Source organism: Bos javanicus, chromosome 2 (genome assembly GCF_032452875.1).
Source record: "Bos javanicus breed banteng chromosome 2, ARS-OSU_banteng_1.0, whole genome shotgun sequence".
NCBI classification, from domain to species: Eukaryota; Metazoa; Chordata; class Mammalia; order Artiodactyla; family Bovidae; genus Bos; species Bos javanicus.
In genome coordinates this window covers 59,702,152-59,722,037 of record NC_083869.1, presented here as the reverse complement: position 1 = coordinate 59,722,037, position 19,886 = coordinate 59,702,152, and the positions used below count along the sequence as shown (strand labels likewise).

At 35.9% G+C, this 19,886-nt stretch overlaps 1 protein-coding gene across 1 annotated transcript in view; it reads left to right on the top strand.

Annotated features, from left to right (window-relative positions):
* Positions 1–19,886, top strand: part of THSD7B (thrombospondin type 1 domain containing 7B) — a 929,494-nt gene that overhangs the window by 767,487 nt on the left and 142,121 nt on the right. The window lies entirely within an intron of this gene.

Sequence of the window (19,886 nt, the reverse complement as noted above, 5' to 3'; positions counted from 1 at the left end):
TTTGACAGAGCAAGGTGTACTTGAAAGGAAGAACTCATTTTAATTGTATTTTTGGAGTTGAATCTTGAAGAAGTGAGGTTAGGAGCTCTGATTTACCAAGTTAATTGCTTAGCCTGATATTGAGGCCACATTAAGTGTCAGTAAATGTTTGGGGAATGCAATTAACTTTAGGACCATTTTGAATCTGTGTCTTGGGGGATCATTAGAACCATCTTGATCAAATGTATTTTGCTAGTTTCTCTGCATATCAAATGCCAATAAAGGATGTTTTTCTAAACAGATGAAGCTATTACTGACTTAGCTTCTAAAAGAGCAATTCTTAGATCTTTGCTATTACTAATTACTGAAGAAACTAGAGATACTCTAATTATAGAAAAGGTAAAACTTTTAGATTAAGAAAAAAATAGAATTATTCTAGATTATTCTGATTCTATTTGTTTTACAATTTACTAAGTTCCTATAAAGCACATTTAATTTAGATTTAATTCAATGAGATCACAGCCTTTGGGGAAAAATTAATACCTTGGAAGTAGGATTTTCTTATTAGAGAATACATGGAATTAAATGCTTCTCTATAAACAATTAAAATGTTTGGTTGTGAAATTTAGACTAAATACATTTTTCCCATCCCTCAGAGTTTGTCTCCAGGTACAGAGTATGATTGACTTTCTCCTTGCATCTTCATTTCTCTTTCTTATTTTAACTCTGCTCTTATCTGTAGGATTTTACAATATCACTTGTGTGTTTTTTTTTTAAATTTTATTTTATTTTTAAACTTTACAAAATTGTATTCGTTTTGCCAAATATCGAAATGAATCTGCCACAGGTATACATGTGTTCCCCATCCTGAACCCCTCCTCCCTCCTCCCTCCCCATACCATCCCTCTGGGTCGTCCCAGTGCACCAGCCCCAAGCATCCAGTATCGTGCATCGAACCTGGACTGGCGTCTTGTTTCATACATGATATTATACATGTTTCAATGGCATTGAAACACTTGTGTTTTTTTAATGATGAATGATTTAGAAATTTTATAATAACTGAACATGATGAAAACAAGTCCATAAACTTGCTAGCAAGTGACTGTATGAACAAAACCACAGTGATTAAGACAAATAATTCTAATGACAAATAATGAATCAAAATAGTGAATAAACCATGATTTTGATATTAAAAATTTAATCCATACATCTTAAAATATTTGGGTTAAAAGATGGGGAAGTGAGTATTTGACCCACACATTGCTCACATTGTGGCTCAGCTGGTAAAGAATACACCTGCAATGTAGGAGACCTGAGTTTGATCCCTGAATTGGGAAGATTCCCTGGAGAAGGGAAAGGCTACTCACTCCAGTATTCTGGCCTAGAGAATTCCATGGACTATATAGTCCATGGGGTTGCAAAGAGTCAGACATGAGTGAGCGACTTTCACTTTGTTTTCTTGGATAAGATATACATACATACATATATATATATATATATATATATATATATATATATATGGTATAACTATCTGGCATATCTATAATATATATATAAATACAAACATATCATATATATAATATGATATGGGTATAAATGACTTCTGAATGCTAATTTAGTTTCTCTAAATTGCATTGTTCTTGGCTCACTCCTCTAGTATTAGAAATGTTCCAATTCCCTATAACATGACTGTCCAGAATATTGTCTTAGAAAATAAGTAAAATACAGAGTAAAACCTGTTACTCCTACTCTGATTAAATCTACATCTCTTTATATTCAGATGAATAAAAACTCCTCTGTTATGTTATTATACAACTTTCAGACTTACCTTAATCCACTAACTTCTTCATCTCAGCACCCTAATTAAAAAAAAAAAAAAGATCCTTGCCCTTCTGATAGTTAAAAGTTAAGCAAAGCTATCGAAGCATTAGTTGTTTTTGTTATTGTTTCAGATTTTGCCTTGTTTGTTTTAGACCTCCCATTCCAACACAGGCTTTGTTTAGTGACTCAGTCAACTGATATGCAAAGCAGCATATTTCAAATGTTATGTAAATAAGCTCCCTGCACTAGAAGGAAGTAATAATCCCCCAGATAGATTAGTATATTTGTATTAATATAGTCATAGGATGCCCATCCTAAGCCTGGGCTGCCACTGGGCTTTCTAAGTTATGAGATTTCAGCAAGTTGCATCTGATTAGACTCAGCACCAGCAATTTGCCTCTGATCATGTTATTTGTTTGACTGCCTGATTGGTTCTCTCATTAGATGGAAGTACAACAAAAACTTTGACTAAACACTTAATTTGTCAGCTCCAATCTTTGGCACTTTCTCTTTCCTATATCACTCTTGTTTATTCAAATATTTTCAAAGTATATGTTAAATAACTCTGTCCATGCACTCATGTTCACACATGTGCCCATATGCATGGATGTGCATGCAGGCACACGCACACACACACACACACACATATGCACACACACACAGTTAACAATGTTGGCAAAGTAGCTTGTTTTGTTCCAACTTTGATTTCCACAGAGTTTGAAACACTGATTATTTTCCCAGTCCTTCCATTTCCCCTTTGCCTTTGATCCGAGCTTATTCCTCCATTTTTAGTTTCTGTACCATCAAATAGAAAGAGTCATTTCCTTTTCTGCCTTCCTACCTATTTTTGGAGAATTTCAGGAGATTAATGAGAACCAGGGTTCTAACAGCAGTACATCTATTTTTTAGATGTCATTGGTGGCTATTAAATAGTGTGTAACGATCTCTTTTATGTCACTGTGGGTGTTGAATAGTGTATTATGACCAACTAGGAATTGTATTCTTTGAAAAATAACACTGATGAGATTCCTGGGCAATGTGGTGATTTTTTTTTTTTTCCTTGTTTGGTCTTTGAGGAGACAACAAAAAACAGGTACTCTAAGGAAAGAGGTAGCATGTTTAAGTTGTGTCTTCATTAAGCTTTTCTATCTCAAATTGAAAATGTGTATAATACCTAATTCATTCTTACCACTGTGCACCAAATACCAAATAAATGCATAACTTAAGGGGAAATTTTCTGTGTGTGAAGGGTAGTATGGCTGGAGTTGAATGAGCTAGAAGGAGAAAGTTGGAGATACTTTTAGGCAAATGGCAGGGTGGGGTCACTTAAGGCTCAGTGGGCCATGAGGAAGAGAACCACAGGTATGGTTTCTAAGGGTAATAGGAGCCCTGCCATATTTTGAGTGGTCACATGAATTGGTCTGAACTTGTGTAATGGAAGTGCTATGGATCCCATTCTCAAGATAGACTTGGACTTCATCTAAGGATATAGAACATATGCATTTAAAAATCAAATCTGTTGAGCCTCAGGAATTCAGGATAGTATGGAGGCACAGGTTTTGGAAATTTTAAGGTAAAATAAAGCAAGACCTAAATTGATCTTTAAAGAAAGAATAGTATTTAGACATGTGGAAATGGAGTTGGCCCAGTGGGAATGTTAAGCAGTATTTCTTTAACCATGTATGTGATAGTAGTATTTAAACCAGAGGTAGCCAAAAGTAGTTGTATAACTGATCCACTTTGCTGTATACCTGAAACTAACACAACATTGTAAATCAACTATACTCCCATTAAAAATTTAAATAAAGCCAAGGAGAAAGTGGAAGCTGCAAATAGAGGTAAAGTTGTTAAAATATCTCAAAATTTTATATATTTTAGCCAGAAGTTAAATAATTATAGAACCAATATTTTTTTTAAAGCAGAAAAACAAAAAGTAATAATTGTAATTTCTGGAGAACAACTTAGTTCTTCAGAGTACAGTAAGATTCCCATATCTAACATGTTTAACAATACTTTGGAAAACATCTTCAGTATGCATCTTTGGGAATAAAAAAAAAAAAGAGGTACTTTTGATGCTTTTATGCATTGCCTTATAGAAATTTAACCATCTATGTAAAAAAAATTACTTATTATTTTCATGGAGAGAATTCTTGGTCTTTAATGTTAATAATATGTTTGTTTTTTTACACATATTTCTACATACTTGCTCTGGAAGTGCAGTGAACTGAAGTTTTAGCAATCCTTGGACCATGGAGCTATATGCCTAGAATCCTACACCTGGAACTCTAATGCTGGACAGTCAAACATGTAGGATATCTGCACAAAAACTAGAGTAAAAGAAGTAATACACTCAAGTTTCTCTGTTCATTGATTTAAATTCCATCCATGGGCAGTCATCATCATGATTTGGTAGTAATATTAAAATAGTACATAAATCATTTCCAAAGAGTGATTCTAATGTGCAATAAAATAATCATGTGAACATTGTTCATTAAGCACTTAACTCTGAGTTAATTGTATCTAGCTGTTATCCTGAAAACAGATATTTTCTAACGTTAGAGATTTTCCTTAGCTTCTTATCATTAAGGATTTTTAATCCTTATACTATCTCTAAGCCAAAAATATTCTTCTTTTGATTACCCTATATAATTTAGACCTGGCAAATGTATGAATTTTAATACTATCTATGAAACAGTAATAGTAAGTGTGGTCACCTCATATGTTTGTGAAGCCCTTTGGGTTCAGTGACTTCTGATTTTAAACAATCATTAATTATACTTTATGATGATGGTGGGTTGATTCAAGTGTGGTTAGAATTTCCAAGATGCAGGTAAATGGATGTTTAATCAATTTACCCAAACTAGTTCCTTTGGAACTATTATTCTGTAAATTAAGATTTCTGATCTGTCACCTAAAAGAGTACAACTTGATTTCAGATTGAAAATGAATTTTTAATTTGGGTTATAATTTTTAAATGTATTTAAATCTTTCTTTCTGCTGTATTTACATGGAGCCTTGGGACTGCCTTCATTCACTCACCTTTTTAAAATATTTTTGAAAACTATCTACTCAATCTAAAGTACTGGATATGTATTGAGAATACAATGATGAAAAACAGAAAAATGATACTAACCCTGCCCTCAGGGAGCATACAGTCTATTTGTAGAGATGACAGTAATTAGATAAGCATTTGAGTAAATTCAAAATTTTAATCATCATAAGATTGAGGAATAAAAGTACATGGTGGGGTGAGGAGTGGGCAGTAAGACCAACTGTCATTGCATCCATATTCTAAGATTTAGTCTGAACAGTATGTGCTATAAGCTTCAAAAATAATAAATCTTGTGTATTTTTTCTTTATTTTGCCATAACTAATAAGCTGTGACTAATACTTGTGCTACTTCTTAGGGAGTTTGGATTAAGCTTCAGGGCGTTATAGTATTCCCTTAGGATTTGGTCTTAGGAATCAGCTCTCATAACCAGAGGACAGGTGGAGAAAATCTACTTAACTTTCTCAGATCCATGCCTTCTTTTTTTCACACAATCATATGTTTGATGTCCATGTAAAGGGAGTATTTTGCTTGAAAGTTAGGTGGGAAAAATTCAAATTCAAGCTAAAGTGTAAGCTGTTAATTTTGAATAACCAGGGGAAAGAATTTCTACTTTTTCTATTTTGCATTATAATAGCAGCTTAACTAATGCATATATAATTTTCTTTCCCTTTTGCTTGTCATGCACTGCCAACATGGACTTCTACAAAGGCTCAGGTTGGTGTTGCAATCTGTTTTGATCTTTACTGTTTTCATTTAGTGAAAAGCAGCTTTGATGTTGTCTTTCACAAATCAGCATTTTTCTCTTTGTAAATCCTGATCAAAACATTGTTCACACATGGACGAAAAAAATTCTCCCACAGGAGAGTCAGTTACTTGTATGTTGCTGTTGAATGAATTCCTTTACATCAACAAAGTAGCTATTTCAGAAATCCAGAAATTTGATATCTATCTTCTTAAATTGGCCATGCTGGGCTTATCTTACGATATAAAGAAAACAATACTCTGAGATTTTAGAATCAGCAAAGCATACCAGACTTCTAAAACATTTCTGACATTAAACTTTCTACTTTCAGAGTATATGAGATGGCATTGTGCATGATCTCTGTAACTCCAAACTTAGTATTAAGAATTCCATACATAGCTTCCTATCAATATGCTGATTCTAGGATCACCAAATTCTTAACAAATAGTCTTCAGAATATCAATAGCTTTTACTCTTTCAATCTCTCTCTCATTTTCTTTTTAAAGATGTTAATCTTTTTTCAAGATTACATCAATATCTCATATAAATCTCAGGTTCTTCACTTTTATAGTTTTAATAAATCCACAAGCTATTTCTGTCCACCACAATTTTATTTGAAATACTGTTGGTCATATAATGAACAAATACATCAGTAACGTTTTCAGAAGCTACCTGTGTAGTAGACTAGAGTGATGTTTATGATGCCTTAGGGACCAGGAGCTAAATACAGCTAAAGTGAGTTTTTCAGTCACAGGAGAATCCAAATTTTTTCAGGTGCAAAGTTTTACAGGGACTAACAAAGAACAATAAAATAGCTTAGTAGTTTGGATTCCATGTACTGGGGAGGGAATAAAATGTACAACTCCAGACCTACCAGTCTTCTGTTAATTGGGGTCTAAGGGTAAATTCAAACTTTTATGATATCATACCTCCTGTTGTGGCTAAGCTTCATCTAAGTGCTCAAGTGTCTTGGGATATAATATAAACTATGGCGAATATAGTCAGTAATACTGTGTTAACTTTGTATGGTAACAGATGGTAACTAGACTCATTGTGATGAATATTTAGAAATGTATATAGACATTGAATCGCCATGTTATACACCTGAAACTAATATAATACTATATGCTAGTTATACTTCATTTTTTTACATATTTAAAAGGAAAGGCTAGGGGATAAGATGTCCATAGAGGTTTTGAAAAATCCTGACTATTTTCCGGAAATGTAAAAGGCTATATACACCTGCCTGGGGCAGTGCACATATTCAGGAAAGCCCTGACAAGACCCTCTCTGCTCAGACCTTGAGTCTCTGTGCAAGCAGAAAGTGAAGACAAAGGTGGAGTTGTAAATAAACTAGCTGCGTGTTGAGTGTGTGCTCCAACATATAGAGACCCTTAGCATTTACTAGAAGACTTATTGGTGCCAAGCATTAAAGGACATCTCTGTCAGATCATTAGACAGATACATCTTTAGACATGTAAACAACACAGATTCCTGATAATTACTTACCAAAAGTTATTAAACAAACAATAGCAGTAATAAATAGCCAAAGCAACAAACACTACAGAGAGTAGGGAAATCTGGTCTCCAGAATTGCCATATTAGGTTAAGTATTCAGTTTTCAACCATGCACACACATACACACACACACACACACAATAACATGAATGGAAAATGTACGGTCCATATAGAGCAAGCAGGGAATAGATACTATTTCTGAGAAAGCTGAGAAGTTGGATTTATTAGGCAAAGATTTTGAATTGATTATTTTAAAAATGTTGAGAGAACTCAAGGAAAATATAAGCGTGGTGTCAAACAAAACAGAGAATATCAATAACAAAATAGAAATTATAAGGAAGAATCAAACCGATAACCTGATGTTAAAAAGTACATAAACTGAGATTAAAAAATTAACTAGAGGGCCCAGACAGTATATTTGGGAAGGCAAAAATAAAGAATCATTTAATTGGAAGATATGCTGCTTGAGATTATCCAGTCTGAAGAATAGAAAAAATGAAATAATGGAGGTAAATTTATAGAGCCTATAATCTATGAGACACTATCAAGAATACAGACATACGCATAATGGGAGCCCCAGGGAAAGAGGAAAGATGAAACAAAGATTTTTTTTTTTAAGAAACAAGGTCAAAACTTCCTAAAGTTAGTGATAAAACGTTAATCTACACATTCAAAAACTCAACCAACTCCAGGCCAGGATAAAGTCAAAGAAATATACACATAGATACATCATAATAAAAACTGTCAGACACAAAGAATCTTAAAAGAGCAAGAGAGAAGGGACTCATTGTATACACATGTTCACCATTATCAGGATTAACAGTTAAGTTCTCATCATATACCATTAAGACCGGAAGACAATGGGAAGACATATGGGAGAAGATAAAAAGATTCAATCAAGAATTCTATATCCAGTAAAATCATTCTTCAAAAATGAGGAAAACTTTAAAAACTCCCAAATAAGCTAAAGCAGATGGAACTCGTTGCTAGCAGGCTGGGCCTACACAAAATGCTAACGGGGGCACTTCTTATCACAATGAACGGACTCTAGACAGTAATTCAAGTCTACATGAGAAAACAAAGAGTACTAGTAAAGGAAAAGGTAAACTATCAAGCACTCTGGCAAATAACATTGGAAAATACATTCTTCTCAATTGTGCATGGAACATTCTTCAGGACAGGCAACATGTTAGGGAACATAACAATCTCAGTAAATTTAAGTGGACTGAAACCATACAAAGTAAAGTATTCAAGGGAATCAGAACAGCTAAAATAATCTTGAAAAAAACACAAACACATTTTGAGGATTCACTCTCTGAAATTTCATAACTTACTACAAAGTTACAGTAATTAATAGTGTGTTGTACCTAAGGACAGGCCTGTAGATCAATGGAATAGTAACAAAAATCTTGAAATAAACCCACACATTTATGACAGTTGATTTTTGATGAGGGTGTTCCATTAGTTTCCTGCTTCTTCTGTAAGAAATCATCATCATCACAAATTTAATGACTTAAAACAACATGAGTTGTCTTGCCATTCAGGAGGTAAAAAGTCCAAAGTCTCACAGGTGGCAGCAGCAGTGGTTCCTTCTGCAAGCTCTAAGGGATCTGCTATTTCTTTCCTCTTCCATTTTCTAGAAGCTGCCAGTATCCATGGCTGTGCATATGTGCTAATTCACTTCAGCCATATCCGACTCTGTGACTCTATGGACTGTAGCCCATAAAGCTCCTCTGCCATGGGATTTTTCAGGCAAGAATACTGTAGTGGGTTGCCATGCCCTCTTTCAGGGGACTTTCCCAACCAAGAGATCGAACCTGTCTCTCCTATGTCTCCTGTGTTGGCGGGCAGGTTCTTTACCACTAGCACCATTTCTGCTTCATTTTCATATCAGCTTCTGTATCTGACTATTCTGTGATCCTCTTAGAAGGACTCTTTTAATTACATCTGGCCTACCTTATATTCCAGGAGTATCTCTGGATCACAAAATACTTAACCACATCTGCAGAGTCCCTTTTGCTATATAAAGCAGCATTCATTAGCTCCAGGGATTAGGACATGGATATCTTTGTCAAGGTTTGTGAAACGTAACACAGATGTCAATGCAATTTAATGAAGAGAAAATAGTCTTTTTAACAAATAGTGTTTGGACAACTGGATATCCACATGCAGAGAATGAATTTGTACCATTCTCTCAGGGCGTGCATTAAAGTTAGCTCAAAATGGATCAGAGATCAAAATGTAAGAACTAAAACTATAAAACTCTCAAAATAAAACATTAGCATAAGTCTTTGTAATCTTGGGTCAGGCCATGGATATCTCTGAAGGTCAGGCAACCAAAGGGAAAAAATAAATTTCATCAAAATTTAAAACATTTGCATTAAGGGTGGGATGATTTGGGAGAATGGCATTGAAACATGTATAATATCGTATATGAAACGAGTCGCCAGTCCAGGTTCGATGCACGATACTAGATGCTTGGGGCTGGTGCACTGTGACAACCCAGAGGGATGGTATGGGGAGGGAAGAGGGAGGAGGGTTCAGGATGGGGAACACATGTATACCTGTGGCAGATTCATTTTGATATATGGCAAAACCAATACAATATTGTAAAGTTAAAAAATAAAATTAAAAAAAAATTTGCATTTCAAAGGACATAATTGAGAAAGTGCAAACACAACCTATAGAATGGGAAAAAATGTTTGGAAATTATATATTTTATAAGGCTCTAGTGTCCAGGGTATATAAAGAACGCTTGTGATTCAGAAGTAAGAAGACAAATCACCTAATTAATCAATAGACACTGAACTTCAATAGTCATTTCTCCAAAGAAGATAGATGACCAGTAAGCACATGGAAAAGATGCTCAGATGCTAGCATAAGTATTTATTAGGGAATTATGAAACAAAACCACAATGAGATGTCACTTCACACCTACTAAGATGCTTATAATAAAAAAACCGACAGCAATAAGTGTTAACAAGAATGTCGAGAGAGTAACTGTAACCATTGTAACCCTCATGGATTGTTGGAAATTTAAAATGTTGTAGCTGTTTTGGAAAACTCATGGGCATTTCTTCAAAAAGATAAACAGAGTTTTCTAAATATATTTAGAAGTAGAATCTACAGAGCAATTGTACTTATAAATATATAACCAAGAGAACTGAAAATATATATCCACAGAGATACTTGTACACAAATGTCCATAGCAGAATTATTGATAAGATCCAAATGATGGAAACAACACAAATGTCCATCAACTTGAAGAATGGGTAAACAAATTTGGTATACCCACGAAATTGAATGTTATTCAATCATAAGCAATAATGAATACTTACTGATTTTGTGACATGGATGGGCATTGAAAATATTATGCTAAGTCAAAGTAAAAAGATACAGAAGGCCATGTATTGTATGATTCCCATTTATATGAAATGTCCAAATAGGTAAATCTCCATAGAAGCAAAAAGTAGATTAGTGGTTAGCTGCCAGGGGAGGGAGAAGCAGGGAACATGTAGTGACTGCCTATAGATAAAAGGCTTCTTTCTCAGGTGAATAGAATATTATGAAATTAGCGATAATGGTGATGGTTGCACAACTTTTTAAATACATTAAAAGCCATACTTTACACTATAAAAGAGTGAATGTTTTGATATATAAAATATATCATTTTTTTTTTAAGGAAAAAGATAGGTGGCAAGTCAAATCTGAACCATGGACCATACATTTTCCAACACCTACATTAGAGAAAATAATTCGTGTCATCTTTGCCCAGTGTCTAAGGAGATTCTGTGTCTTACAGAGTAGAAATTCAGTATATGTCTAACTAATTGACCCCTTCGTAAAAAAGTAAATACAGGAGATCTAGTTGCAACTATCAAAAGTTCCCACTATCAAAAGATTAACTGTTATCAGATGACATTTATCTTTAATGAAAAGTAGTTTTCATGATAGTCATACTTCCTTTTCTTTCTATTCCTAATCAATACCCTTTTCTTTACCTTTATGTAGCAAACAATTCCTAAATGCTAATAGTTTTTGACTTTAAGCATAGCACACTCTTTACATCTCAGCTATGAAATTAAAGAATTTTCCTTTTTAGGAGTAATCATTTCATGCTAAAGAGAAATTTCAAATATTGATGTGACTATGGAATTGTAAAAAGCCTTGATGTCAGTTTATTAGAAATAATAATGCTATTTCTAGAATGACTCAGGTTGTTTTGCTGATTTACCTGTTCCTGATTGGGCTTCTTTTTCTAATCAATATATTAGGGGGTGTGGAGGAGGAAGAAGGATAAAAATTCAAGGCATTTGTCTCTTCCCATCTGTCAGTTCTCCCATGTTTTGAGGGTATAGTGTTAACACCTATTCAAAGTTTATTAGTTTAATCTAGATGAGAATACAGGTGTATTTTTGATGAAGAAAATAATGCAGCTGAAGCAGATGATCATATGGTTTACTTCCACCTCTAACATGTCTTCAGCTCATGTGTGTGTGTGTGCACTCAGTTGTATCTGACTCTTTGTGACCCTCTGGAGTACAGCCTGCCAGGCTCCTCTGTCCGTGGGATTTTCCCAGCAAAAATACTGGAGCAGGTTGCCATTTCCTACTCTAGGGTTTCAATTCCATGCCTCAATGCTAATCGTATTAAAAAAATACTACTTTTTATAGTGAACCCTTTCGGACTTTCTATGCTCATATACCTTACTGAAATTCTCTTGAGAATAAGTATTAACATTAGGTTATAGAGAGAAAAGCTAAACCCCAAGAGATCCTTCAGGAAACTGCCAGGAAATTAATGGCAGAACCTAAATCATAATCACTTTCTCATGGCTCTCTTCATATCTTCTGCTCACTAGACCACAGATAATCTTTAGCACAGAGTAAAGGATCACTTCACCCATCACTGAAATGAATCCACCCCTACAGAGGAGCACATTATCAATTTAATAGAATCTAACCAAGAAATCCAATAATGGAGGACAGGAATCCAATACAAGTAAAGTAGTTGATGCTGCCCATCTCCTAAATTGCTCTACAGATGCCGTGTCATCAATCCAAACCAGTGTGGTTCCTGCTAAGGAAGTATATTATAACAGACCCCTCCACCCTGGCAAGTTAGATGCCAGCTGAGATCTAGAACCATAAGCCCCATACTTCCTAGTGTTCAGTTGGACATGCACTTAATTATGAGCCTATTATTGTCCCTTCACGTGTTAGATGCTAAGTGCAACATAAGAGATGTGCGAGAAATGGCCCCTCCCTTCAGAGAGATCCAGTTGTCACTGTGAGCCTGGCTCCCTCGTGCAAGCAGGGTCTGCCTTTAGTTAGCAGGCATGGTGAGTCCTGAACATCTTGAATATTATCTGCCTACAGGGAAAGAAACCGACATTTTAGAAGCTTATGTATTTTATAATCCATTCAAGGCATCCATGGTTGGGATAGGGAAGTAGGGCCATACAGTCCAAGTACCATCATCTCTATTCAGAGGAGTCAAATGAAATCAGAGATGAGAAAAATTTTAAATAACCAAATCTAAGAAATATTCAATTCATTTGGATATCTACTTTAAAATGTTGGACTAGGGTACAGTTACAAGCAATTAGACTTGAATACTTGATGAATAATATCAATATTCCTATACAGTTAATTACAAAGGGCACAACTTTGAGCTTCAGGTGATGCCAGAATCATGGTTTGGTCTATGTATACTTTTCAGGAACATGCTTAGAGAATATTTCTGTACTAATTTTTTCATATTTCTGCCAATATATATCTATTGAGTACAGAGTGTAAACCAGAGACACTATAAATTATTTTATTTGGGGGTTAGGGGTAGGGAAAGGATTGTTTATAGAAAATATATCTGGAAATCTTAGTTATCGGTAAATATCTCAGAAAAGCTGTCATTGGTTCCACACATTTTGTGTATTTATGTTTTAGCTTTTATCAAGTCCAAGTCTGCAGATACTTGCCCACTTTATGAAAATGGCTTAATTCATCATTCTGCAGTATATTTTAAGAACTTCTTTGTCAAGTTTTTCAAATAACCTGTGTTTTGCAAGTCCAGGAATAGGCTCATCATTTATGTTGTATAGAAATGATACTTGATTGTTAGACACGACTTCTACCTTATCATCAGCTTTCTTTCCTTTGATCAGAACAATATTTACTAAAACGGAGGCCGGGGACAGGTCTGCCCTTAACTATCATTTTCCTTCAACAATGATCTTCTGTTTTTATTTTGTGAAGAAACTAAAAGGTCCACATCAGTCCCTGTCTTTCCCTAACTTTCTGCCTCAGGGGAAGACTGTTGCCAGTAAAATGTTCTTTATTCCATAAGGAGGCAGCTTTCAATTAGCCCCTAATAAGAGTCTCCAACTGATGAAATTAGGGTGGGAACCAGAGCCAAGATCCCAATTTATTACCATGTAAGTGAATGGCAGAGATTCCATTAGCCAATCAATCTTGCCTCTCATTTCTGCAAAGGTCAGGCTGTGCCATCCTGGTTATAAAACATCACTTGGGGCTCTATGTTTCACTTTAACTTTGTCTTAGACACCTAAGCTTTGTTATGGAAGGACTCACACCAAGAGTTCATATTTTAAAAAGTCATTTTGTGCTGTGCCTGGCCTTGTATTTTAACAAGGAAAAGTGTTAGAGCGCAATACAGCCTTAGAACTGCTTCCTGGCACATTTATCTGTAGAAGAAAGACTACTCTGTGTGTGTGTCTGTGTGTGTCACACATAACATCTTTGTGCAAAAAGTCTGTAGGGATATTTTGTAGCATTTTTTATTTTCTTTCTCTTTTGCCTCAAACTACATATAAATAATAATTATCTTTTTTGTTTTCCCTTAGTTGAAAAGATAAACTGTTCCTCTCCTCTTCTGCCTTTTGTGATGTCAGGAGCATGTATAAATTAGCCAATATAGGAATAAAGTTTGTAGACTGAAATTCTTTTCTCTTTTCTACTAGATAGAAGAAAGGCCATTTCTGATGGCTCGTTCTTTTGTTCTGTTCTCTCTAACTCCCTGATAGACTTTGGAGTAAGTGATATTTGAGAACCAATGCATTTTAGAGTAGGAAAGATTTGTTTGTTGTAGTGATTAAGAGACAGTAGCATGGTGGGCCCAGAGCTCCCACTGCATGATAGGAAATATGTGAAAAGTAATTTCTTGCCAATTATGGGATTTTCCTTTTGGGTTTGGTCCTAGAAGCCAGTTTTGTTCTTGCCTACTGTGAATACTGGGAAATTCTGAGCAAACCCTTCAAAGACTAGAATTCTTTTAGGTCACTCATGACCTTAGATTTAGCCCTACTAAGCCAAGATATGATAAAATAAGACAGTAAAAATATTATAAAGAAGTTTTATTGACAAACCCCCAAGAGTTTCTGCTGCTATGCTCATTAGCAATACTCCCTGGAATTCAGGACATCAGGAAAGCTGATGTCTTATCTTCTTACAATTCTGTTGGTAAAAAAGAGAAAACTTTAATGTGTCACGAGGTTCTAGAATATATTAAGCTTAAGTGATTTCAAAAAGTAGTCCTGCCACCCAATGCGAAGAACTGACTCATTGGAAAAGACCCTGATGCTGGGAAAAATTGAAGGCAGGAGCAGAAGGGGACAACAAATGATGAGATAGATGGATGGCATCACCGACTCTATGGATATGAGTCTGAGTAAACTCTGGGAGTTGGTGATGGACAGGGACACCTGGTGTGCTGCAGTCCATGGGGTCACAAAAAGTTGGACACAACTGAACAACTGAACTGAATAATGTTTTACTTATCTCTTTCATTTTCACCACCAAATCTTGGTATTTCTCCTTTCTTGTTATGTTGGAAGTTTTATGAAAAAGGTAGATCATGATCATTTTTTTTGGTAACCATAATCTCATATTGGAACCACTTCCCCTTTCCCAGCCTTCTCACGCATCTCCATCTCATTTCCCTCAGTTGAAGGTGATTTATGTGCCCCAAACCTCATTTGGAATATTCTCTCGTGTCATGAACTTCAGAAGTCTTCATGGCTCCCATTGTCTACCAATTAAATTATTCCTTGTCAAATTTCCTATTTACTTACCCCAGGTAGCTACAGTCCAAGCTTCATCTTGTAGGAACCAGGGCCTTGTACATAGTTTATGAGATTTAGATTTTGGTTTGTTTACTTGGTTGCTTGACAAATTTCTCATCCAAAGAAGGTCATGGTAGATTAATTCCAACTAGAGCTACTTATCCTTGTCCTTCTGGATCTGATAGTTCATCCACACAAACATAGGATGTCTTTACCTAAGGAATGTTCAATTTAGATCATACTGCTTCTTTATACACATTTATTTTTTATAACTCAAACTAGATTGATTTCCTAAGCATGCTGCAATAGGCTCTTATATTCATCAAGTGAAAAGACAATTGCCTGCATCCTAGAGTAGGGATAGCATGATGCTCTCAACTATTGAGAATGGGTGAGAGCAGTCCAAGACCCTCTCCCAGCAAAGGCCACTAAAGAAAGTAAAGGTTTTCCCCAAAACTTCCCTTTTGTTGGACACTTACATAATGAGTTTCGAGTTTATATGTAAGGACTTAAATCCCATCTCCTCATTTTCCAGATAAACTCCAAACAATACCATATAGTGTTCTGACTTACCCTCTGGACATCTATTTCGAAGAACTGAGATCTGCTCATCTCTGCTTTAGCATTGCCTCATGGCTATAAACTTTTGTAACCTGCAGAAGGAAAGCAATCTCTATTTCAGGTTCTTCTTTCTGTTGCATCAGAGAAAGAAAACTTTCCTTTCTCACCTGATTTCTGATGGTCCTATTCTGGATCCAGACTTACTTTTTGCCTGTATATTTGTCCCCCATATCTATCTGTCTGTCTCTCAATCCATCCATCCATCCATTTATCTAATCTCTGTACTAGACCCCTAGACAGTATCTAACAGATGCTAAGAACAGAAAGTTTCTTTCACTGGTCAGTTTTCCATGGTACAACCCAACCCCCTGTAAGATATGTAACTCTTCTTAATTTTATAGAGGTAAGAACCCTTAATATAAGATAGCCCTCCCCACTTAATGGTTTTTTAAGTATATAATGCAGTGTGGTTATCCATAGGCTGTATTATACAACAGATGTCTAGAAGTTATTCATCTTGCATTGCTGACATTTTATACACATTGATTAGTGATTCCTTATTTTTCCCTCCCTGCAGTCTCTGATAACCACCATTCTACTCTTTGCTTCAGTGAGTTTGGCTATCTGATATACCTCATACACATATATTCATGCAGTATTTATCCTTAGGTGATTGGCTTATTTTATATAATATGCTCAAGATTCATCCAGAACCTCTTTTCTAAAGGGTTATGAGTATAGCTATTACACAGTATTCTGGAAGTATCAATCAAATTTGGCACAGGTTTACTTATTTTTTTTCACTTCAGCTTGATAACTGCAATCTGTTCTGTGAAGATCCAAAGGGCAGCCATGACAGTAGTCACTGGCATACTGTGAGCAACCTACAAAATTCCCTCTGATCTCATCTCACAGCATGGCCGTGGGTGGTATCTCCCAGGGGATTGGAGAAGACAGTCCAGATTCTGGAGTGAGTCTCCTCTCATCCTACTGGTTATGATTGTTTAGAGTACTGTGATACAGAGTGTGGGCTTTATAGTTCAACTTGCCCCAAATTGCTTGTGTCACTATGCTCCCTCAGTTCTGTATCACATACCAGGTACAGAGGGATTCTGATCAGTGCTCCTGTGTGTGCACTCACATACACACACACTTTATTGTAGAATACCCTGTGCATTATGAGATCTACACAGCAAAAATTTTTGTTGTTGATGTCCCTTACCATATAGTTTCCTTGAAGACCATGGATTATTTTTATAGTCATTTAAATGATATACAATAAGAAATGTAAATCTGTTATAAAGGGAAATATTATGCAATAAAAACTAAGGCAATTATACTTATTCACCATTATAAGTAAACTACACCAGCACAGATTACTGAGCTTAACCATGGCCATTTGGATGAGGGCTTTGCGGTTCCCCTCCATTAAATACTCTCTGTAATGGGTGACATCCTTGACAGGGAGAAGGAAGCATGGGGAAGAGGAAGAAGTAGCATGACTTGGAGCCACGCTTATTCGCTGTAAGCAACCAGCTCTCCCACCCCGCATCTCTCCACCCTCTGCCATGGGAGGAGGAAAATAGTACTGCATGGATGTCAGAGACGGTTTAGCTTTGTATGGGTGTTGGTCTTGATAATAAGTACCCTGTGCTTAAAACATCATCAGTGATATTTAGACCAGAGGGAAGGAGTAAAGTGCCATAGGCCACTGGAAAATGAAAAGTAAAAAATCTGGAGTTTAGATCTTCTCAGGAAAAATTTATTTCAATATGTAGTTTTGGAAGGAGGGCTATTCTATACAACACAGTTTATCAGGATATAAAGAGTATAGGGCATAGCCTTCTTGTTAGTTACTTATTCTCTTCTTTATATGAAAAGACAGTGGTTCCCTGAGTGATATGAGGACCTCATGTTCTAACCCAGGACCAGTTAGCCTAGGTTGGGAAAATTCTTAATGAATGACTTCAAATTCAGCAGTTCTTTCAAAGAGAATTAAAACTTTTAAAATCACAACATTCCCTGCGTTCATGTGACAAGTGGTAGGACTAACATTTGTGAGATTATATTATTCATTGAGACTACAGAGATTTGGAATGAGAATGCATTCACAGGCCCTTTTAAACAATGTGACAATTCTCCAGGTATGCACATCAAACTTGGGAACCATGATTCTTAGGAGATGGAGAATGAAGCTACCATGGTCGTTATTTTAATAAACTTCTTATCGCCTTTAATGTTCAACAGTTTATTTGTCCATAAATCTTGCAGATAAAACTCATCCAGCATTATTATTGTCATTCTTAGATTTTTAATATCAAGATTGAAAAGAACACATATAATGCATATTTAAAACCAATGGTGAATCTTATAAACCAGGAATGTGGGTAAGCTCAGAGAATTCTGAGGAAGTCTTTTTGGTTGCTAGGTAGCTGAGAATATAGTGTAAGAAAACATCTGGCGAGAGGGGCTTAGCCAGGGCCATAGACTTGAACATCTGGGCTGACACTGACAGTTATCCAAACCCTGTACATATCACCAGACTTCAGAACATTCTGACTCCAACTGCTGCCCTTTAGAGCATCTCATAGCACAAAATCACAGACATAATTATTTTCCCCAAAATACCAATTTTAAAACATTTGTGGATATATTTTTTTAATCCATCATCTTCACCCAAAGAGTTAAAACCATTCAAAAGACAGAGGCCTGGTCTTGCTTTAAATTTGCATTAGTTTTCTGAGCCATTTTTGAGTATTTTGAAATTGAGAAAAGAGATTTCATACCCAAAGACTAGAAATGAATTGCTTAGGCAATTTTTTTTCTATTTAAAGTTAATAGGATTTATTATGTAAACATCTTTTAATATTCAGCTTTGGGTTTTACTTTTTCAGGAATTTATACATGCTAGCAGTATCTTCATCACTGAACAGATGATGGCTATCATGGTATTCTCATTCAGTCTGAACAGGCAGAGCCCATGAGCTCTGGACATCACCAGAGTAGGATTCTCAAATCTCAGTTTGAGCACCAGCCTTGTGTTTTATAAGCCATAAATGACAGACTTAGCTTCTTCTAATCACAGCAACCTTGTCTAACTCAAGGTTGTGATGATCTAACTCACAGTTGTGATGATCTAACTCATAATTTTGATGACCAAACCCAAGACATAGACTATCTTGTACAGACATAAAGATCCACAGAGCATCACTGTGTGTCCATTGATGACCAGGGACTGGTGAAAGACAGGCACATTGTGGCTGCAGTTGCATTAGGACTGAATTTTTTAGCATTGCACAGACATACTACACCATGGACCAAACAATTATTGATACTTTCTAGCTAGTCAGATAAATGTTAAGGAGGGAGAGCATAACTCCATAGCCGAACTCCATAAGAAAAGAGACAAAGGGGCTTCCCTGATGGCTCAGCAGTGAAGAATCTGTCTGCCAGTGCAGGAGAAACAGGTTCCATCCCTGGGTTGGAAAGATCCCCTGAGAAGGGAATGACAACCCACTCCAGCAGTCTTTCCAGGAAATCCCATGGACACAAGAGCCTGGCAGGCTATAGTCCACGGGGTCGCAAAAGGGTCAGACACAACTTAGCTACTAAACAAAAACAACTAGAACTCACATTTTCGAGGAGAAAGAAACCCATAGTGCTTTACTGATCTTAACAGACCTTGGTTCCGACTGGCAGGAATTTCTAGTTTCAGTTCTGCCTGTGAACTGATTTTCAGGTTCTACTAAGTAGCCACAGTCCCAGCATGGAGTCTCAAGCATGAAGATCTCTACTGCAGTCTTGGCTGGCAGCTTTACTGGAGCAAAACATTATTGCTACAGAAAACTGGAGGCTGTGAATTTTCCTTTCTTTATTGTGTGCGTGTGTGTGTGGTTGTTGTTGGATTATTTGCTTTGTTTGAGCCCTTGAACCCTATGACTCTGATATATAATAATGATACCTGCTGAACCCCAATGAGATGCTGCCTCCAAGTTTTTACCAGTTAGTCTATAGTTGGAGAGTTGTATCAGAAAACAGTACTAACAAAATTGATCAATTACAGTACAGTAATTGATCAGGTTTACTTAATAAATATTTAAATGACTGACTCAATGAATGAGTTTAAGATGTG